Genomic DNA, 23,671 nt, shown 5'->3' with positions numbered 1-23,671 from the left:
TTGTAGTGATGTGAATTTGGTTTGAATTTCCTTTAGTCCGTTCAAGCTGCTGTATGCTATAGTAGAATACCATAGACTGGGTGGTTTATAAACAATGAACATTTATTTCTCATAGCTGTGGAGGCTGGGAAATCCAAGATTAAGGTGCCAGAAGATTTGGTGTCTCGTGAGGGCCAGCTTCTTGTTGCATAGATGTCCATCTTCTCTAAATGTCCTCACATGGCAGAAGGGGTGAAAGAGCTCTCTAGGATATCTTTTATAAAGGCACTAATTTCATTCATGGGGGCTCCACCCTCATGACCTAAACACCTCAGAAAGCCTCCACCTCCAAATTATCATCACATTGGGGATTAGCATTTCACATATAAATTTTGGGAGGACAGAAACATTCAGTCTATAGTAGGTGCCTTCTAAAGTATGTCTTCTAAAGATTTCATTTACAAAGCTTTCCTGTGTTACCATTTTATGATGTAGATTTATAGTTTTTGTATTTAAAGTTTTTTTCTTTAAAATGTTTTAGAAGATAGTTCATTGACAAATCTTAGGGTTAACTATTCTAGTAACTTAAGCCATTTCTGATACATTATGAAGTGTTTCTCCAAGAGAGATCTGTTGATATATCTGGATATACAACCATTAATTTTGCATTTGGAAGTTCATCTTATAATTTAGCTGGAAGTTCTTTTACATTGATCATAAAGTAGACCTAAGCCTTGAGGGTAATGTTTGTTTTTAACTTAATAATTGATCTTTATTTTAATCTGAGGTATCCCATTCCTCTGAAGCAGTACAAATAGTGACTAATTCCAGGGTCCTGCAAAATGAGGAAATCCAAGAGGTTTAATGATATGGGCATAGAACACAAGAATTTTTTCACAGCTCTTTATTATAAACACTTTTGTTTTTCATTTGTGCCATTAGATAGAAGGTTAGGGTTAGACCAGATAAGCAAAAGAGATTGTCACGTTTGTCTTATAAGTCCCATTTGGTTGATGCATTTATTTGTTTAATCTTATTTTAACAGATATTTTTAAGTTCTTCATATAATAATCGTGATAGTTGCTCTAATTTATAAATTGCTGCTAACTTCTGTGTTTCAATTCTTATAGCTAACTTGGTATTAAAATTATTAAATAGTGGCTTCTTACTTTAGTCTTGTGTCATGCACTTCCTCTAGTCAGGTAGAAAGTAGACTTATTATTCAATTTAGATTTAACTGTTAATTCAAATAACAACTGTAGCATGTGTGTTGAGTGTTTTTTTTTAATATCTTTATTGGAGTATAACTGCTTCACAATGTTGTGTTAGTTTCTGCTGTACAACAAAGTAAATCAGCTATATGTATACATATATCCCCATATCCCCTCCTTCTTAAGCCTCCCTCCCACCCTCCCTATCCCACCCTTCTAGGTCATCACAAAGCATCGAGCTGATCTCCCTGTGCTATGCAACAGCTTCCCACTAGCCATCCATTTTACATTTTGTACTGCATATATGTCAATGCTACTCTTTCATTCGTCCCAGCTTCCCCTTCCCCCACTGTGTCCTCAAGTCCGTTCTCTACGTCTGCATCTTTATTCCTCCCCTGCCACTAGGTTCATCAGTACCATTCTTTTAGATTCCATATATGTGCGTTAGCATACGGTATTTGTTTTCCTCTTTCTGACTTCACTCTGTATGACAGTGTGTTGAGTTTCTGCTATCTAATCTTTATGACTGTATAATGCATTACGACTAGACTTAGAATAATATTAACCCAGAGTTTAACTCTGAAGAATTAGGTATAGTGGACCTTAAAGCTCTATCATCTTGTCAGGCTTGCAGTTATTAACCTGTTTAGTTGCTTATGATTCACATCTTTATTCAGCAAATATTATGTGCCACCTATGGTAATTTTGAGCATCTGTTATGTGCCAGGCTGTGTTCTTGTCTCTAGAGGATTCAGTGATGAACAAACTAGACAAAGTCTCTGTTCTCATGAAATGTACATGCTAGTGAGATAAAATATTAAAGAAGTCCACAGTGTAATTTCAGATAGCAGTAAGTGCTGTAAAGAAAATACAATACAATCATGTGATAAAGAGTGACAGAGAGAGGGATAGGAAGAGGAGGACTACTTTAGGGTGAATTTAGGGCGCTCAAATTGGACTAACACCATTGAAGATTTGGAGAAAATAACATTCTAAGCAGAGGAACCCAAGAGTTCTGAGTTTATGGTAGATTTCTTTCTTTTCTTTGGGACAAAGAAGAGGAGGAGGAATGTGATGGTGATGATATTGGTGATAATAAGACCATTTTTTGAGGGTTTATTGTGTGCCAGGTGTACAGTATTAATACTGGAGAGATTTCATAATCTCCATGTTGTAGTTACACTGAAGCTCGGACCGGCTGATTCCTGAGTCATGTAGGAATTGGTAGAACTGGAATTAGACCCTGCTCTGTCTGTGCCATAACCCTGTCCACGTATTATTCCCAAAGCCAACAGGGTTAGTACCACAGTCTTTCTTTCTTATGTACTTGCTCATCAGTTCAACATCTAACCCTTATGTAATGAACTAGCTGCAATCTTCTATAACCCATGAAATCTTCCACTTCCTAAGCAACAAAGAATAACTGATATTTGAAAACTAAACTATGATATGTTAACACTTACGAGTTTATAACAGATTTTTGAAATTATTTGAAATTATTTATTCATCACATTCATGTGTTTTTCCAAAACAAAATTTTCCTTGAATTTTTCCAAATTCTTTGAGTTGCAAGCATTCTCATTTTCCTTCTCTGTGTTTTTATTCTTCATTCCCTCACCCTCTTCATCAGAATAAAATGCATATTGAGGACAGTAGTAATTGATAGCACTGAATGATGTAGATGTATGCAATTTAGAAAAAAGAATAGTATTTTCAAGTTTTGAATCATATTTTCTGATACAGAAATATGAAGGAAAAAGGTAGTACATTGTCATTTCAAATTAAATTAAAATAGTTTGGTTTTATTAATAGACATAAATTATGAAGGTTTACCAATACAATTGGAATGCTTTTATGTAATTAGAAAATTCCAAAAAGAACTTGAAAAAGCTCATAAATCTACCATATGACAAAAGCACTTTAATAAATTTCTCCTGACTGTGAATAAAAATTTGGAATCCAGTTGCCTACTTGCTTTTTATATTTTACTCACTTAGACAAAGAGAAGGAAAGCTCATATTTATTGTCATATATCATAATAGTAACTGCAAAAAAATGATTAATATATCTACTTCTCATAGTCATTAAGGATTTGCAGTCAACCATTTTCTAGTATGTTTTCCTTCCATTATGTTAACTGTTGTCAAAAGACAAGAGTCAAAACCAGGGCCTTGGGTTAAACTAAGATTAGATCCAGTGACCTGGCATTCCTCCAGAAGTTTTTCCATTGTGGAATTTCAAGATGCTACCTAAATAATGGGGTTTAATTAGTACTCAGATAAATGGGTAGTTGCCACACTTTCAAGGATTACCAGTCTCATGTCACCACTGCCTGGCGTGCACTTCCCACTAGTTTTACTTATCCATTCAATGTATTCCCCCCCATCCCCGTGTCCAGACAGATGCAGAATAATCACTGACTCTCCTTATAAATACTCAAAGTAAAATACCAACACTTTGACTTCTTTCTCTCCCTCTTCCCTATCAAATTAGCAAAGACTAAAAACCACGTTAATACCCAGTTTGGTGAGAGTAGGGCAAAAATTTGCGCAGACATTGCTGAAGGGAATGTAATTCAATACAGTTGCTTTGAAAAGCTATTAAGTACTATATATATAAGAAGATCCTTAATAAAGGTATTCATTTAGTTCTAGTTATTCAGCATTGGGGAATCTAGCCAAAGGAAATAATCCAAAATGTAATCAAATTATGCCTAAAGCAATTAATGAATATATTTTATATACTCAGTAAATAGGAAGAAACATCTCAAATATCCAATAGTAAAAGAATAGTGGAGCAGATTATGGAATGCCCACATAATGGCATGTTGTACAACCATTAAATTTGTTTGTTTGTTTGTTTTGCCGTACATGGGCCTCTCACTGTTGTGGCCTCTCCCGTTGCGGGCACAGGCTCCAGACGCGCAGGCTCAGCAGCCATGGCTCACGGGCCCAGCCGCTCCGCGGCATGTGGGATCTTCCCGGACCGGGGAACGAACCTGTGTGCCCTGCATCGGCGGGCGGACTCTCAACTACTGCGCCACCAGGGAAGCCCCAACCATTAAAATTTATGCTTGTTTATTTACTGACATGGGCAAATATTGATAAGTAAAGCAAGATATAAAATTTAATATGTATATGATTATTTGTGACCTCCTTCACCCATTTCTCCCACCCTTCACCCCTCCCATTTCTGACAACTACCATTCTGTTCTCTGTATTTATGAACTTAGTATTTTTGTTTGTTTCTTTGTTTTCAGCTACAGAAAACAGAATAATGACATAGGAAATTATTCTTAAATGTAAACAACATTTGCTTATAATTGGTATATGATCTTTCCCCTGTCTTTTTGTTTCTCTATACTTAGGTTTTTCACAGTGAACTAGTGCTAATCTTATGATCAGAAAAAATTAAAGGAAAAATTGTAATAAACTTGAAAAAAATCCTTACCAAACTTTTGCCCCTAGGCTTCCTCAGGATTTAGTTGTTCTAGCCTTTTTTAAGGTTTGAATTTTTTTAACTTTTCTTACAAGAATCCAGCTTGTGAAGTCTTGAAAGTCAACTTTCTCTCTTTCTCTCCTTTATCTGTTTCATAAAGAAAACGGCTTTACTCAGTGATAATTGAATTTCCTTCTTTATAGTCTATTTATAGATTTCCATTTCAGATGGTGGGTTTGTTTACAGCAACATCCATTAGATGTTAATATCATCCTCAGTTCACATGGAAATGGAGGTGACACAAAGCTTAAGTAAACAGATTGCTCATAAATCCTTGCACAGTCTCAGATCTAACTACTTAGTCTTTGTATTTTCAAGAGCAGTTTAAAAAGACAAAAGCTAATTATAGTAACAAGATTTTTTTGTTACACACACACACACCTATCTAAAGTGTGATACAAAACAGTATGTAGAGTATTTCATACCCTTAAAAAAATATGTTCATTGGAAATCTCTTTGCATTTTCCATCCTCAACCATTTAAAAGCCGAAAGAGTGGAATTATTTGTGATTATTATTATAGAGTCAATAATAAAGTTTATGTCCATTACTAACATAGAAGGAAATCTGGGACTACTGAGGCATTTGGCACAATCCGTGACTTTGTCTTTCTGTACAGGATCTAATTGAAAGAAGGTACTAGGGAAGACATAGCAGAGAGCCTTTTTCCTGTTGTTACAGCAGTAAATATCCCTTAAGAAACTTCAAAAGCAGGCATGCTCGTTTGAAGAAGAAGAGAGTAAGAGAAAAGCTGTTCAGTAATGAGTCAGGGAAAAAAGAAAACCTTGTCTGAAATATAAAGGAGGTAACTATAAAGAGGGGAACGTATAGTCTACCAGACACTCATGAGAGTTCTCAAAGTCTAGATTCGCTTTATGAAGGAAACCCAAGGTAATTAGAAACTGTATTTTTTTAATTTGTAATATTTTCCTTTATATTTTAAAATCTAAAGCAAATATGGCTATATGGCTACATGATATGAATTGCTAGAGCTTGCTTATGGGTACACAGATATTGGAAATTTCTATATTTTGAAATACTTTATTTTTAAAAACTGTTTGGGGGAATCCATAGATGTGATGAATAGCCAAGTGTCTTCTTTCACTGCACTCTGTTCTCACCCTAAAACTCTGCCTCTCCTTCCATTTATGAGGATTAGCTACTTACCTGTGATCCTGTAATTGGAGTAGACGTCTGTGTAATGATCTGAGGCTCTCACTACTTAAAATTGTATTTCTAAGGAAAGTTGCCATATTTTGGACCTATAGGTAAACCATCTGCAAACAGATGTCTACTTGAAATATTCATCATATTGGAGACATCTACCTAGTGAACTTAAGTAGCTCTTATGGAGTAGAAGGAACATTGCTCTTAGAATCTAGAATCCTGGCTTCTCAGACCCTGTTTAGTGGTTGACTCACTGCATTACCTTGAGCGAGCCATTTTATCACTTTGCAGATTTTTTTCATTAAAGTAATGGAATATGAAATAAATGTCTTTTAAGCATCTGCTAAATTCAGTGTTCTGGAGCTATGATACACTGATTTTCAAGTTCACAGAATGTTATACATTGGAAGAACAGTGTGTGGGAGAAGTTTCCTCCTCATAACTCAAAACTTCTTAACTTACTTTTGGGTGTAAGCACAGTGATTCCTTCTGATGAAATGTAGATTGGTGCTTCTTGATATATGATGTTTAGGTAGTCCAGATACGTAAATACCTGGAGTGAAAAAGAAGTAAGAAATTTGGGCATCTTTATGCTCTGGAAAAACCTTGTGTCCTATGGAAGAGAAATTGGCTGGTTGATAGTGGAAGGGAGATGCTAAAAATTAGAGAAGCACTGCAAAGAGAACAATAAACTGCTATAGAGACAAACAGTTAGGAACATGCACTGATTCTTTACTTATGAATACCTACAGTCTTAACTCCTTCCTTACCCAAAATGTGAACGCAGATTGCTTTCCATTATAATCAGATCTCCCATTTTTAATGACAAACTCAACAAGAATTTTGGCAGCGGTAGCAAGAAAGAAAAGGATTTATATACAGCAAAGCTGGCTTTCAGGTGTAAAGGACACAGACAAACAATTATCTGCATGCAAGAACTTGGGGAATATTGTTTCCAAGAGCTCTTCCTGATGAATATACCAAGCAACAAGCTTCAGACAACCAGAAGGCCCCATATCGTGTGACTCCATTTTTATGAAATGTCCAAAATAGGCAAATCTGCAGAGACAGAAAGTAGATTAGAGGTTGCCTAGGGCTGAAGTGGTTGGAGGAAACGAGGAGTGACTGCTAATGAACATGGTGTTTCTTTTGGAGGGATGATAAAAATGTTCTAAATATTGTGAGAGTCAATTTAGTATGACTATACTAAAACCAGCGAAATGTATACTTATGGGTAAATTGTATGATGAAAGTGTTAAAAAGAAAAACATTGTAGCTCTGAATTTTAATTGAAAATATTAGTAAAAACTTATGAGATATTTTATCTTAAAATATATAAATATGCATGTGTATCTGTGTGTGTGTGTGTGTGTGTGTGTGTGTGTCTCCCCTGAAAAGGCCTAGGAACAATGAATCATCCCTAGCACCCAGATTGGGTCTTGAATTCCTATTTCTTACTAACCACGGTTTCCTGGAGAAATGGCTGAAATAGAAAATTTACAAGATTATTCTGAAACATCTTATCAAACCAGGTAACAAAGATGCTGGCAGAGACTGCTAGAGTAATATAAAAAGGACACAAGGGCCAACTTAAAAGAGGCTTCCTCCAGCAGAAGATGAGCATTTTGAGTTTCAGTAAAAATAAGAAGTGTAACAGATTAACACCCATTAAGTATGTTTAAGTTGGTAACTTCTTAATGATACTAAAAAGCAAAAACAATTGGTCACTTTCAAAGAATGACAGGGAAGCAATTTATTACCTTGAAAATTGAATCAAGCCTTTGACTGTGTGAACTGTATCACTGGAAACCAAGTAATAGATAAGCCAAGTATATGTTAATAAAATTATTTCTGTTAATAAACGAAAGTGAAATGATAAAAGTAGAAGCTCACCCATTTTTACAACCCCTGATGAGGTAATGGATCCAGGCCATGATTATCAAAGCTGCTGACTTCTCAAAAGGAAGGCAAACCACATGTGTGCCTCCTGATAAAAGAACATATCACCCAGAGTCTTGTCAAAGGGATCAAGTCTCTGGATCCAGCTTCCAATTTGTCAAAAATACGGTGAGAAGAATGTGTTGAACTGCACTACGCATGTGCAGAATGAGGCTCCTAAGGTTCAAATGACTTAAATTTGTCCAGATAAATTATAAAGAAATGAAAGGGGAAAAGGGGGGGGCCTGTGGTTTAAAAAAGGCTTAGAAGTAGTTTTTGTTGTTGTTATTTTTTAAAGTGGGCAAGACTATCTGTCGTGTCGAAGGATGTGCTGTTGGTTGATAAAGAAATATAAGAGAATAAATGCCAGAATGTGGTTACTTTTGGAGAGAGGGAAAGAGTAACGACTGGGACAAGGCACACAGAGGGCTTCTAGTGGGGCTGACGAAGTCCTGTTTTTTGACCTGGATGGTAATTACTAGGATGTGTGTCTTGACACTAGGCTATGCATTCTGTAGGCATGTGTGTCGTGGGTGAGAGGATCTATATCTCTGTGTGTCTTTAGAATTTAAATATGTTTTTAAATAAATCAGTAATAAAAGAGATTACCCAGAACAACAGTCAAGCTTGGTGAAATGAATTTTGGATCTTGGGATGTATTTTGGATCTCTTTCTCTCTCTAAAAGAATATTTAATGCATTTGCATTAGCGTGATGTGTATAAATTAGAGATCATATTTCGCATGTAGAACAAGCATAATTCAAATGTACATGTAAATATTCTACATGCCTTAAAGTTCTGGTTGAACAGGTATTTTAACTTACAGCATTCATCTTTTTACTTTATGAAACAGATTACCCAAATAACTTGAAACAATTTTTCATTTACCACTTTTAGTAAATTTTCAAGTCATAAACATACTATATACTTAATAGGATGCACTATGATATGACATATATTGTATAGAGAACACTAAACAATTTTTTCATTAATTCATTCTCATTTTACAGCAAATGTTACTTTTGTTCAGAGTTGTTCCAAAACTTGGTTTCAGCAGTGTGGAGTAGTGGTCAATTGACGACCACGGACTCTGGCACCAGCCTGTAGCATTCAAATCCTAGCTCTGCTTCTTGCTGGCGTTGTGTGGACATAATTAGGGGTGATAACCTTTCCAACCTCAGAAGCTTGTTAGAAGGATTATGTGACTTAGTAAATGAAGACAGAAGAGTCGCTGGAATATATTGAGTGCTATATAAGCATCAGCTATTTATTACTTGGCCAAAGTCATTTATGCATTTCAGTCTTTGGGAAATTATATGGCTGAAAGCCTACTTAAACATTCTCATTCCTATCATCCCTGAACTTGGGCGTTCTTACTAAATGATTGTGTTTTCTCAGAGGTTCTCATCCTGTTTAAGCAGCTTAGTATGGGGCAGTAGTATAAACAAAGCACGTTGTTCACATTTTATAGTTTATGTCTGAATATTCGCTTTCAAATACAGTTAGCATGTTACAGGTAACTTGGAGTGAAATCTCTTTTATGTTCTTTTTATCTTGAAATGTTATCAGTTCACAGTATAAGTGTATATTATTGCAAGAGCTATAAAAGACGAAGATGTTTAGGAAAGGAGGAAGGGAGGCAAGAAAGAAAAGAAAGAAGGAAGGGGGGGAAGAAAGAAAGAAAAAAACTCATGGGGAAAAGGAGTGACCTTGAAATATTTGATTTGCAATCCAGTTTAACGAGATGCGTGTGGTCTGTGATTATAATTAGCTGTGTGATTATTTTATTCACCTATATTTGTATTTCTTAGTGAAAAATCTTTATCATGACATTTCAAATGTAAAAAGTTATTCAACCAGCACAAAACCAGTATGTTGATCCCCTCCACCCCAATTCTAGATTCTAACCAATCATTGACAAACAAAGCTTAGCCTGTGTGGAAAGAGTTTGGAAAGGCCTTAGGAAACTTAAAAATGTTTATGTATTTAATTTTTCCAAGTTTTCTGAGGAATCTAGACATCAAGAAATATTTACATATATCCACTAGTTTCCATTTCTTTCCTGTTGATTTCCTTATTAAGAACTTTAATGAAAAAAAGCCCAAAATATAGCCTAAGAAAATTGTACATAAATCTTCTTCACAGTATTAATACGAACCATGCCTCATTTTACAGATATTTCTCTATTACATTATTTCAAATCTACAGTATTGGCCTAACTCTCACAGTTGAAAAATAATTGTTTTGTTGTTTTTAAATGTGTTTAACCTTGTATGACCAGTCTTACGCTAAAACAGGATAATTTTACCTGTGAACTACCAAAAATAGATACAAGAACTACTTTACATATAAATGGCCCTTTAAAACAATACTATTGTGTGCTGATTTGCCACAGGGTCCGTATGAAGAGAGAAAAAACTAATAAATGCCGTGTTGTGAACCAATAATTAGATTCTCAATGTGGTGTAAAGTACTCACAGGAGGTTCGTTCTTGGCCTCATAAATCTGACCGTATCTTTCCATTCTAATGCTATTAAGTGACTTAGAGACGTGACTTAACAGCAAAATAAGCTCCTGAACCACAGTGGCAAGCACATAAGACTGAAATTATGCAGTGATGACTGCTACTCATTTAGGAATTGGCTGTCCCGCTTGCTCTTAAATACCAGGCGAGCAGCAAATGGAGAGTTGGCGGTTAAACTGCAAATTCAGCATCACATGGCTTAATACTTCTTGTGCTATTTGTGAAACTTGAAGATTATTAAAGATTTTTTGCTTAGTTCACTACAGAAACAGTATACATTATACCTGTGGCAATAAATATTTTTATTATTCTTTCCAATCAATTTATTTCCCATTCGTATTGAATTACCTGAGTTCACCTAGTTCAATGCTTCTCAAACTGATGTGTATCATATTTCCCAGGAAGGCTTATTAAAACGCAGATTTATGGGCCCCACTATCAGAGTTTCTGATTCTGTAGATCTCAGTTGGGGCCTGATAATTTGTATTTCTTATTTCTTACAAGTTCCCAGGTGATCCTGATGCTGCTGGTTTGAGAACCACTGACCTCATACCATGAGTCCCTCCTCTTGCAATTAACAGGATTCCTTTTTTTAAAAAAATGAACTCAGAAAATAGACATCCAGATTTGGCTTTCACCATTGTTTGCCAAACCATGTCATAATTTGCTGGATCAAAAATTGAGGGCTTCCCTGGTGGTGCAGTTGTTGAGAGTCTGCCTGCTGATGCAGGGGATGCGGGTTCGTGCCCCGGTCCGGGAGGATCCCACATGCCGCGGAGTGGCTGGGCCCGTGAGCCATGGCCACTGAGCCTGCGCGTCCGGAGCCTGTGCTCCGCAACAGGAGAGGCCACAGCAGTGAGAGGCCCGCGTACCGCAAAAAAAAAAAAAAAGAGGGAAACATTTTCTCTATTGGGAATTATAATAAAGCTCTTTAACTAAAATCTGACAAATGTATCAAATTGAGCATAAGCTATTTGGGGTTTCATTTATATTAAGGACAACTCCAGTTAAATAGAGTTGCCCTGCAGATAGAAGAGTCCTGTCATAATCCCTGAGGAATGTGTGACACAAACTTCTATCATTACTCTCATATATAATGAAGATTTTTTTAAGAGCCTTTTGAAATCTTATTTTCCCAAAGTCCAAGATCCATGTTGGACTTGGCCAGAATTTTTGTTTGTTTTTCTTTTTTATCCCTAAAAAAAAAAAAGAGATAGTTTCCCTTTTCTAACCCTTATAAAGAGATAGTTGCTTTTTCCCAGGGTCTTCAGTCGTTGTCTTCAACGGTACTGTCTGTAGTGATAAAATTAGGGCCAAAGTAAGAATACCCCACTCTTATTCTATTTTGTTAACAGATGAAATTTTCAGTGTTCATGTCAAGTTTTAATCCAGTGCATTGCTGTTTGTTTATTGTTAAAAGAACTTGACTCCATTTCCTTTGCATCTTGACTCTGTGGGTCTGCTGCCTGGCCCTTCAGCTGGATTGTGGGCTGCAGCGCACCCTCCATTACTTCTGATTACTCCCCTTTTATCCGTGATTGCCATGTCTTCTACTTATTTTCCAGTTTCTTTGAGATATAACTGACATATAACATTGTGTAAGTTTAAGATGTGCAAAGTGTTGATTTGATCACTTATGTATTGCAAAATGATTACCACAGTAGGGTTAGCTAACACCTCCATCACCTCACATAATTATCATTTGTTTTTTGTGGTAAGAATATTTAAGATCTACTCTCTTAGCAACTTTCAAGTATATAATATATTATTGTTAACTATAATCACCGTGCCATGCGTTAGATCTCTAGAACTTACTCATCTTCTATACCCTTTGATCAACATCTTCCCACTTTCCCCATTGTTTGCACCTGCCCTCCTCCTCTAGCAAGCATAATTCTACTCTACTTCTATGAGTTCAGCTTTGTAAAATTCCACATATAAGTGATATCATACAGTATTTGTCTTTCTCTGTCCATGAGTCTTTTTAAAAGACTATTCCAGTGCTTTCTGTTGGAGCTGGTTCTTTTTACAGATCTAATTGGTCAGTTCTTAACTACTGTAGGAGATTCCCATCTGAATGATAACCTTCAAGATGTTGACTAGTCACACACACACAAATGTACATTTTATTTACATAGATCATATTGGGGTAAGCCTGCTTGGTCTAAAGCTGAATTTGAGATCTTCAAAAACACCTAAATGATAACTTTCTCTACAGTTTTGTACAATTGTTTTTCCATATATCTGATACCTTTGCCAATTTTACATGGTCAGACTAATGGCAAGGATTTGTCTGATTACCTTGTGAAGTACTACAACATTATTGTATTTGTCTTCATTTTCTTTTTGGAGAAGAAATGGAAGTTATTACCTGGGCCTTCCCTGTATATCATAAAATACTACTCTGTGAATGTTTTTGTCACATGAATGAATGAATGTTATCACACTTCAAAAATACGTGTTATTAGGAATCATTGACCACAACTCTCTCGTTTACTTATGTATTCCAGGTACCTTGTGCAATTTAGCATGCAGTTCATAAGCACTCAATGAATATCTGTTGAATAAATGAGTTGACATCTTTAAAAGGTCAAAATTACAGAGCAGGTTCCTTTTTGGAAGCTTATAATTTAGAAAGTTTAAACTATGTTAAGGTGTGTGTGTGTGTGTAATTGCTTTAAAATGCATTCAGATAGTACAAGAGTGGCCACAACTGACAAGATAAATTATGTTTCATATTAGTTATTAATTATGCTCATATTTTAAAGAGGAAGTGTCTCCCAAATTATTTCAATTGATATATTCAAAACTCTTCTAATATGAAAAGTATTGAGTTATGTGACATTTTATATTCTGATGATGATCATTTTTAATAAAAGGCATTGTTTCATTGAATTACTTATGGTACTGTAAGAATATAACACTTATCTATTAAAAACATAGTAGTGCTATCGTGAAATAGGGTATGTGAATATATTTTAAAACCTCTTCATTTAAATGAAAAATATTTAATATGCTTTCAGTCAAATTAGTGTAATCCAGGGGTTCGCAAACTACAGATGTGCTCATTCATTTCCATTTTGTCTGTGGCTGCTTTGACCCTACAACTAAGTGAGTGAGTGAATGAGCGAATGCCCTCTGACCAGAAATTCCACTTTCAAACATTCAAACTGAGGAAATAGTCATGAATACAGATAAGTATGTACAGAGATATTTATTCACTGCTGTTTGCAACATCAACACAGTGGAAACCTAAGTGTCAAATAATAGGGGACTAGTATCTAAGTTCTGACATATCCATACACTAGTATACTATATAGCTGTTTTAAAAAAGATGTTGCAGATATCTATGCATTGATGTAAAACAGGAGGCAACAACCGATAGCACAGATTCAGTCTGAGACCTGTTTTTGTACTACCAGAGTTAAGAATGGTTTTACATTTTAAAAGATTATAAAAGAAAAAATTTAAAAAACATGAAATATAGAGAATGTGCCTGGCAAAGCCTGAGATAATTACTATCTGACCCTCTACAGAAAATGTTTGCTGACCTCTGATGTAGAATGATGTATTTAATGTAGATTAACTGGGGATGAATTTAAAACATTACAAAATAGTATATGTGGGAAGATGCCATTTTTCAAAAGAAATGCAATCAATACCATTTAGAAGATAGATAATTAAGATGTTAACAATAATTGTATTTGGGTGGATAGGATTGATGGGGCTCTATATTTTTTGTCTATTTGTCTAATTTTACGATTTTTCGATAATGAGAATATATTCATAGTAGAATAAGAAAATTAAAATTTTTAATTTTGGCATGGGAAAAAGAATAGGGAAAAGAGAAATTCTCTGAGTTATAGAATGCAAAGGTATGTTTCTCTATTCTGTAGATGAGGAAGCTGAGGCTAAGAGAGATTAATCAACTTGCTTTGGGGCACACAAACATAAGACAGAAATAGCCCTGCTTCCAAATTTTATGTCCAGCAGCATCACCCTTTGATAACTTGAAATGTTCATCCATCAACTGACATATGAAATTATGAACTCTGTGCCCAGAGGCACTTTGGAGGTATCCATGTATAATAAATAAATAAAGGAGGGTGATGCAGAAATCAAAAAACACCAGTTAAATGGGAATAGATGCACAACCAGATAAGTTTACATTTGCTTAGATAGAATGAAAAAAGAGTGGCTAACATGTTACATTTTTTTTTAAAAAAGCAAGCAAAACCTATGTAGACATAGGTATTTAGTTTACTTTGTAAACTTACAAACTATTACTCCTAAATAACATACTAATTAGTTGCTTTTTCATACCTATAGAGTTAGTAGTTCAAATGTAGTCATCTGACAGAAAAGAGGGCACATTTCCTGATGCTCACACCCTGCACTGTAAAATAGACACAGAAGAGACGTTTGACTTATCCTCAGGCCCTGGTACAGACAACTGTTTACAAAATTAGGCCGCAACTTGGAAGGAGAGCAAATACACTACAACAGTGAGAAGTCTTCATTGTAATTAACGGTTAGCTAATAACAGAAGGCAACAGTAGGATTATAGAAAGCAGACGTAAAAGCTCAGCTGTTTTTGGACCATTTAGCGTGTGGACAAAAAGCCTAATATGCTTAAATTATTCCTGAGGGAACCAGTATCTTACAGCAAAGAACAATGATGATGATAACTATTATGCTCTTTCAAAAGCACGTGTGCATTTAATCACAATCATCTTGTGATTTGGAAGAATGATCCCTATTCACATATTTAGAAACTGAGGCAAAGAGGGTGTTAAGTGAGTTCTCAAGATTGTACAGCTCCGTCATCTGATGACCAGGAACTAGATCTTCTAGTCTCAACTCAGTGTTGGCATGTGATGCTGATGCTGAGTCATCAAGACACAGGATTCATGTAATTGCACTAAATCAAAAGAACAGATAAACGTGTTTATAAAACCTATACAAATACAAAGGTTAAACTATAAACATTTTGATGCTCTTTAGAAGTGAGATTCAGTATCTGGAAAAATTCACTAGCAGAGAATGCCTCATAACTCAAAAATGCCAGACAATCACAATATATTTGCATAAATGAGGCTGTTTTCTTTCATTTTCTTCTTCTTATCTTTCTTTTGAACAAAGGTTTCTAAGCCTGGATTTTGTATATATCAAATGATTTGTGATGTTTACCTACAAATGTAATAATAAACAAAGCAGTCCCCATTTTAACATATGATATCACATATTAACAACCTTTGTGTGGTAGTTTCCACAAATTCTATTAGAAATAATAGCCAGATAGGGTACGTGTTTTCATAATTCTCTGTCTCTTTAGCAGGCATTATGTTTTCTTAAAAAAAAAAAAAGAAGAAGAAGAAAGAAAGATGTTTTCTTTTTGGTGTAAGATGTATGTTCAGGAACTATGTGGCATACTTACCTAATATTAAATATTATTAACAATAGACTGCATATTTTCAAAACATTATGTTGGCAACTTGCCCATTTTTTAAACTTAAATTGAGGTGGAAAGATCAGCTCAAAAATCCATCTTTAAGCCCTGTGTGATGACTTGAACTAGTATGCTGTTATTTACTGTTCTTGGGCCAATGCTTTAGGAGTTAGAACATCTAAGATAACACAGTGTGCAGTACACCTAACGATAATTCTAAGAATGAGAGCTATCTAGCCATTGGTTTTCCTCTCCTTTTCTGTGCATTTTTAACTTCCATATCGAATGTGTGTTAGAAGAAGGACATACAACTTTCTATTACCATACTATTTCCTTTTCCCCAGCCCCACCTCTGCCCCATTTATCTCTAGAGCACATGTAGAGAAATTTTCTTCTTGAGGAAACATTATTTTAAAGGACCCTAATTATTTCTCAAGGTCTTTCCTTCAGACAGCCATTGTAATGTTTCTTGGTGTTGTCATTTATGTATCTTTGCCCTTACAACTCAGAAAATTTCCATAACCAATGAGAACCACAGCCTTTCTCCCTGTCCCATCTCTCAGAATCCTGATGATTGAGAAATCCTTCCACTTGTAAATGGGAGGCACCAAGATGGTAAGTGTTGGGACTTTCTTAACCCAACTAATGTGCTTTTTTTTTTTTTTTTGCGGTACGCGGGCCTCCCAATGTTGTGGCCTCTCCCGTTGCAGAGCACAGGCTCCGGACGCGCAGGCCCAGCGGCCATGGCTCATGGGCCCAGCCACTCCACGGCATGTGGGATCTTCCCAGAACCCGTGTCCCCTGCATCGGCAGGCGGACTCTCAACCACTGCGCCACCAGGGAAGCCCACTGATGTGCTCTTTTAACCAACCCTTTAACTTGATAGTTAAGGTCATTAGCTTGCCTTCTTTCCTCTGTTTCTTATCATTTTCTGGAACCTATTAATCTACGTCTCTCCCCTGCTCTCAGTCAGGCTCCTTCTTCTCCCCTTCTTCTTTATCTTTTATCCTCCACCCCATTAACCCAGAGTGTGCACAAACATGTATATACTCACCCCCAAATAAACACACATCTGTACCCACAGAAGTTTTGCTCTCCCCTATCACCTAACTCAATCTCTTTTTGTTTTATTTCCCTAGTCATAGCCTATATCACTCTGTTTATTCTCTACTTACATGTTGCTTCATATTGTTTTTTCTGGTGTATGTTTTATGTTTATGTAGTTTTATATGGCTGATTTGCCTTCCTGGTTGTAAGCTCCTTGAGATCAGGGATCTTATTTTTCCTGGTGTATCTCCCTTACTACACTGGGAAACATGTAGTTAAGTGCTTCTTAAGTCTGAAAACTACTTCCTATGGAGCAGGAAAGTACCTTAGAAAGCGTCTTATCTAGTGCCCTCATTTTACAAGCGAGAAAATGAGAGAAGTGAAATGACTCATCTTTATTGTGGCAGAACAGGTGAGTAGTAGACCCTGAACTAGAACTCGGGCCCTGTTCTCTGTGTGTGTGTGTGTGTTACCAAGCCACCTTGACTCTGGCTTACGCTCAGGGAAAGCACTGGACCACTTCCAGGAGTAGGTGGCGTTGGTTTCTGCCCACATGGATGCTAGTGATGTCGAACTTGAACAATAGCCTGAAATTCTTCCCAGTGTTTCTCCCCATTTTTCATCTTGCCCTCTTAACTTTATGAAAACTTCCCCACTTGAGAGCTAGGGAATGAAATTGAACCCTCAGGAAAAAAATAGTATCAGGATATAATTTTATTAATTCATTTATCAACATTTATTCATTTTGACTAGGGGATAGTATAAAAGCAAACTTTAAAAAAGTTTCACTAGCTGTTAATTTTTTCATGAGAATAAATATCTTTAAAAAGCTAGCTAAGTCTAAAACGCCTGTTCACTAAGAGCATCCTACATCTAGATTTTTTGAGTTATATTTATCAGAAGTTTTTTCTTTCACTTACACTTTGTGCTTTCATACATTAGAAAGTCTAAGGTACAGTTGTATTGCTTCTTCTTGGTTATAACCTATGATTACTGGCAGGTTAGCATGCATATATCCTTGTTATTTTGAATAAACAAGTTGGGGAGATTTTAATGCTTTAATTTTTCAGAGAAGTGAAGAATACTCTCTTCATCTAATGGCCTTGAGGCTAAAAATTGAATTGTACTGAATCACAGGGAAGAAAAACAAAACAGTTGACAAAAGTTCTCATCTAATTAAATTTATAAATTTAAAAAATGAAGTTCATAATGCAGTTTGACAAATACAACCAATCATTTAATTTAGAAAGACTTCAGTTTAGGGTTTTGATTAATTAAAGAGAGAATGCACAAGTTAGAAAGAGGCAGTGAAAGATGTGTACACACTTACATATAAGGGACTCACAGGGGATATCCCTCCAGATCAAAAGAATTACGTGTATCTGAGATGGTATGAATCTGGCATTCACTTGGCTATAGCTGTCATCAAACCATCCCACATCAGAGCGTTTAATGAGGGGAATAGGGCCTCTCTGAACCTCAGTTTCCTTATCTGTAAACCAAGATTATTTAGATGACCTTTGATGTCCCTTCCAGCTCTAAATTTCTCCTGGATTAACTATTTTTATATCTTTATTCAAATATTTAGAACTTTTAAGGTTCCACTCTAAATTGAAAAGCCAGAGTAGCTCAATAAGTACTTATTGGTTGGCCCATATTATGTGCGTTAATCAACTCAGCTAATGATATGTGGGTTATTTCAGTTATTTTCAGCCAAAGATATTTATCAGATCTACGGTAAAAAGCTGAAAGCTTTTTTTGTGCTGAAAGCTTTATGTAGCAAAAATGAGTAATAGGTAAATTCTGCTTGTACTAATGGGGAATTAGTGTTTGATCTTTTAACAGTGAAGTTTTCAGCATGAGCATTTGAAGAAAGGCTTTGATATTGTACGTTTCAAACCGAACCATGTCTGAACTGAAACTAGTTCTTTCCAGAACCATCTGTTCTTATTCATTTCTTCTTTCCTTACTCTTTGCTTTGGTGTGTAAATATTCTTGTATAGTTCTTCAGGGATCTGCAAACTAGAAAGGCAAAGAAAGCCATACATCTTGTTTACAGCCTTGTCTAATCCTATCTGTAAGGGTAAAGTAAAAAGATAAAAGATTTATTTGGTAGGTTCTAAAATCTGAAGTTTTTTTAAACTTTTGATCAAAAACAGCAGTAAGACTGTGATGATGTTATTTAAGTATAATGAAAAGATAGAGTTTAGGTATAGTCATTTTGAAACTCTTAACTTTAGACCGTAAAAGTTTTTATTTACACCTATTTATTCATTACATGCTTGAAAGATTATTTTAGAAGCTATTTCATAACATTTTACCACCCTTCTTTAAGCAAATTTTATTAGTTTTGATTTTTTCTGTGAATGTAATCAGAATCTCCATAATGCAGAATCTTTTTGAAGATTCCTTTTGGGTCATTAGATATCTGCCCATTTCAAACTGATTGGTGCAAGTTGCCCAAAAACCCTATTCAGTTTTAATGGTCATTTTTTAAAAAATGAGTATGTCTTCTATTATCAGCACAGATTACATTTTATTACCTGTCATTTTTCATCTTGCCCTCTTAACTTTACAAAACCCACCTGCCAAACATAGGTACCAACAAACCCTGAAAACCAAGATTGACTAAGAATTGGGTGGCAAATTAGCACTTTCTATCTAAAAAATTATGATAGTTTTGTTTTTTTGCCAGTCTCATTTTAGTTCTAGCTTTGTGACTCCTGATACTAGTTTTTTCAGGAATAAATCAAAACTAGAAATTGTCAGCCCTGCTCTCCCATTTCACTGGGGAAGCTGAGAACCAGAAAAGTTAAGTGATGGGTCCAGGCCTCCCACTGAACCGTAGTAGAGCCAATCCTAGGATCCAAGTGCTGACCTGGGTCCAATGCTCCCTCCAGCATGCCTGCCTCATTTGCAGGGGCAGTGAAGTACCATTTAGTGTGCTTTTTGTGGTCATTTACTTTTGAGCACGTTATCTAAGATGTGCTAGTTAAAACTTAACTGCTCTTTAGAATGATTTGTGACATTTCTCCTTTATTCTTTTAACAATATTAACTTTGTTAGCTAGTTTGGAATTTTATTACTCACTATTTTGGGTAGAAAGATGCTCTCTTTGAGAATCTGGATTCCTCCTCCAAGTAACTAACCTCTTCGTGTCTCAAGAGGAGGTAACAAATCAAATATTAAGAATTGAAATTGATTTAGGCCAACGTATGATTTCATTTAAAGCATCAATAGGTTAGTTCATGTTTTCATCCAAAAACTATTTTGTAATTGTGCCCAAGGTTGAGACTGCAGAATACTTGATATATTTATTTGCAGACAATAGAAACTCGTGGAATAGAATAGAACACTTTGCAAATACTAGAATATTAGTGGTTTCTCATTACAGTGCTCCAGATATATTTATTAATATTTGATTGATTCATTCATTTATTAAATGAACATTTATTGAGTACCAGCTACTTTGCTGGATGCTAGAACAAGACAGAGTCCTGCCCTCATGAAGCTTACATCTAGTGGGGTTGTCAAACAATCAACAAGCAAGCAAATAAGATAATTAGGATGTGATAAATAGTGGGATGGAAATAAGCAAGGTGATATATGATAAACAATACATGAGAATGGCCAACTTTATGTGGGGTTGTTAAGAAAGACCTCTCCTAAAAGGGGACTTTTAAGTGGATTCTTAAAGTTAAGAATGAACCAGGCATGCAAAGAGCTAGGGAAAGGCCATTGCAGCCAGAGGAAAGAGCAAAGGCAAAAACCTCAAGATGGAAAGGGTCGCTGTTTCCTTCCTGTCTGTTAACTGAGATTATAAAAACTTCCCACCTACCACTCATAGGAATAATGTGGAGATATCAATAAATTTAATACAAAATGACCAAATTTGGGTTGGATATGTATAATAGACAATGAAGGAGAAATGGAGATTTTTTTCTCTACTTTTAAAGAAAAGAAAATTATTTGAGGATACAAGAGAATAACAGGAGAAAACATTGAGAGATCTGGATCTTGCCCTCTGTAATCAAATGCTGCATTTTGTGATGCCAGTTGTCAGTGTAGAAGTTCACAGAAGATAAAGATCTTGGCCTGGGGTTGGGACTTGATCTGGACCTTGGAGAATGAGTGAATTTGGATTGGCCAACAGGAGGCAGAACAGCGTGTTTCAGGATGAGAGAACTATGTAAATAAGTATACTAAGATGGCATGATACATGCACACAAAAGATAATTATGCAAGAAGATGGAAGTGTTAACTGACCTTGTTGTGGTAATCATTTCACAATATCTGCATGTATCAAATCATCATGTGTTACACCTTAAACTTTCACAATGTTGTATGTCAATTATATCTCAATAGATCTGAGAGGAAAAACATTTTTTAACAAAGATACTACGGTAGACTGAACTTGAATGAGTACTTGAAACCCTGAAGACTCAAGCTTCAACCAGGATGGTCTTTGAAAAAATAGAAGATAATAGATGGTCTGATTCATAGAGGTCACTGAAAAGTCAGTAGATCATTTCTGACATGACATTTCATACAACAGAGGGAATTATTATGGTTTCTTGAATAAGAAAGTTGTATGGTAAAAAGAGAAATCAGATAACATAGATACAGATTAATGGAGACAGGAGGGGAAATCCTGGAGAATGGGAAACCAGGTAAGAGGACCTTCTTTGCTCTCATGCCCTTCATAGTACCTGGTGATGAAAATATGAATGGACTGTGCTTGTATCACAGAAAGGGAATGGGCTGTATATGTGATGTTGCCAAGAACTTTAATGTTGATGCTTAATAACTGAAGAGAGAAATCAGAAGTCAAAATGCGTGCTCTCTTGAGCCCCAGGGACTGGCTGACCAGTAGTGTCAGTGATGGAACTAGGGACATTTGCCTTGGACATTAAATGATTGATTTCACCTTGGATATCTTAAGTTCCAAAAGACAACAGGGTGCCCAGATTGTGATGTGAGCACAGAAGTAGAAGTGCAGAGCTAGAGTCAAGATGGAAAGTTGAATTTGGGAATGCAATGATGCGAACTAAAGGCTTAGCTCTTGAGAATGAATGCTTTTGATGAAGAGTGTGTGTTTGAGGGTGGGGGAGGCATACATGTGCGTGCACATGCACACGCGAACACACACACGCGCGCACACACACACACACACACACACACACACGTATTGGGTTGGCCAAAAAGGTCATTCGGATTTTTCCATAACATCTTATGGAAAAATCCGAATGATCTTTTTGGCCAACCTATATTTGTCTATAAAAATACATATTCACGCACACAGAGAACCCAAGTAGAACGTACCAAAACAGCAGCTGGATTAAAGAAAAGAAAGAATTTCAGGCAGTAAATAGGGAAAGTTCTTGGGGAAATACCCTTATCATTTTACCATAAAAACTACCACTAACCTTTTAGAGTGATGACTTTGTGTCCTAAGGTCTTTAAATATAATAGTTCATTCAGTTTCTTTCCACAACCTTTAAAATAGCAAATGCTATTGTTATCCCCAATTTATAGTTGAGGAAGTTTAGGCACAGGTAGATTAAGCAGTTTGCCCAAGATTATACCCAATTTGAAGAAGTAGAGCTGAGATTCCAATATAGGCATTGTGTTTTCAAAGCCTGAGCCCTTAACTCCCATGCCATATGGCTGTAATATTCATGATGGTGTTTTAATTACAAGTCTGACTTCTGTCCTATGTAAGTTTCTTGAAAAGGAGTTAATTAATTAACAGTTTTAAAAGTTGGGTGGAAACTAGAAAGTCAGCAGATGGCTGGGCAGTGATTGGATAATCCCTTACGGCAGAAGAGACCTTGGAATTCTCTAGGGCATGACAGAGACAGGAAAGGAAGAATATACCTTTTGGCTTATTTTCTTTCTCCTCTTCTTCCATTCACCGTTTGCTGTTGAAACAGGAAATTGTCCACTTCAGAAAGAGTTATAATAATAACTTGTGGGGAAAAAATGGTATCTTTATTTTTTAGTTCCTTATATACTACAAATGTCTGTGTCCTCATTTGTATTCCAGGAATGCTAGTTTATCTAAATTGACTGCCAGCCAAATTCTTACATTAAAACTGATTATTTCCTCAACTTTCATTACAAAGTAAGAGTTAGATTCCAAAAGAGTAGGGTTTCAGAAACAGTGTCAATATCGGTATTACTGAATTCTCCTCAGCCCCGAAGCCCAGTGCCTGAATTTCTCTGTGGGGAGGCTTGGGTCTTAAAGAAGGAGTTAAGGACTGAAACCCCTTCCTCTGGACACACAAGGCTTCTTTGACAGTGGCTTTAATGAATGCTTTCCCTTGCTGGGAGAGGACTTTGCTTTCATTCTCCATGCTTTTCAGGGTTTCCCCAACCTTTCTCACATCTCCCTTGTTTGAGGAAGAGGCAGAAGCAATAGTAAGCTCCCAGCCCACCATGCTCAGTCATACAGTATGGCAAGGAGAAGGGACAAGGCTCCTGCTTGCTGCCACAGCTATAATGGGGAAAGCTGTAGCAGTCCTTCCTTCAATGAGTAAATTAACTTAGTGCTTTTCTTTGGACCTAAAACTGTGAAGGGATGTCATCTAATGAATCTTCCTAAAGCACAGTTCTGCTCAAGTGAACTGGCTGCTCAGAAACTTTCAATATTTTTCCATTTTAACAGGATAAAATTCTTAGCCTTACATTTATGAGCCTTCATGATTTGGGCCTATGCTATGTACACCTGACCTTATTTTCCAGTATTCCCCCTTTTTGTGGACAGGGAAGCTGACTTATTCCATTTTCTTCTGCAGGCCCCCGCTTGCCTGTGTCTGTGCTTACCTTCAGGGATGCCCCTCCACTCCCCCCGCCTCAG

The 23,671-nt window shown here is 36.1% G+C and overlaps 1 protein-coding gene across 2 annotated transcripts in view; it reads left to right on the top strand.

Annotated features, from left to right (window-relative positions):
* Window positions 1-23,671, top strand: part of MAN1A1 (mannosidase alpha class 1A member 1) — a 173,237-nt gene that overhangs the window by 69,840 nt on the left and 79,726 nt on the right. The gene's annotated exons all lie outside the window — the stretch shown is intronic.

The sequence above is a fragment of the Globicephala melas genome, chromosome 14, assembly GCF_963455315.2.
Source record: "Globicephala melas chromosome 14, mGloMel1.2, whole genome shotgun sequence".
NCBI classification, from domain to species: Eukaryota; Metazoa; Chordata; class Mammalia; order Artiodactyla; family Delphinidae; genus Globicephala; species Globicephala melas.
This window is presented reverse-complemented; position numbering and strand designations above follow the sequence as displayed.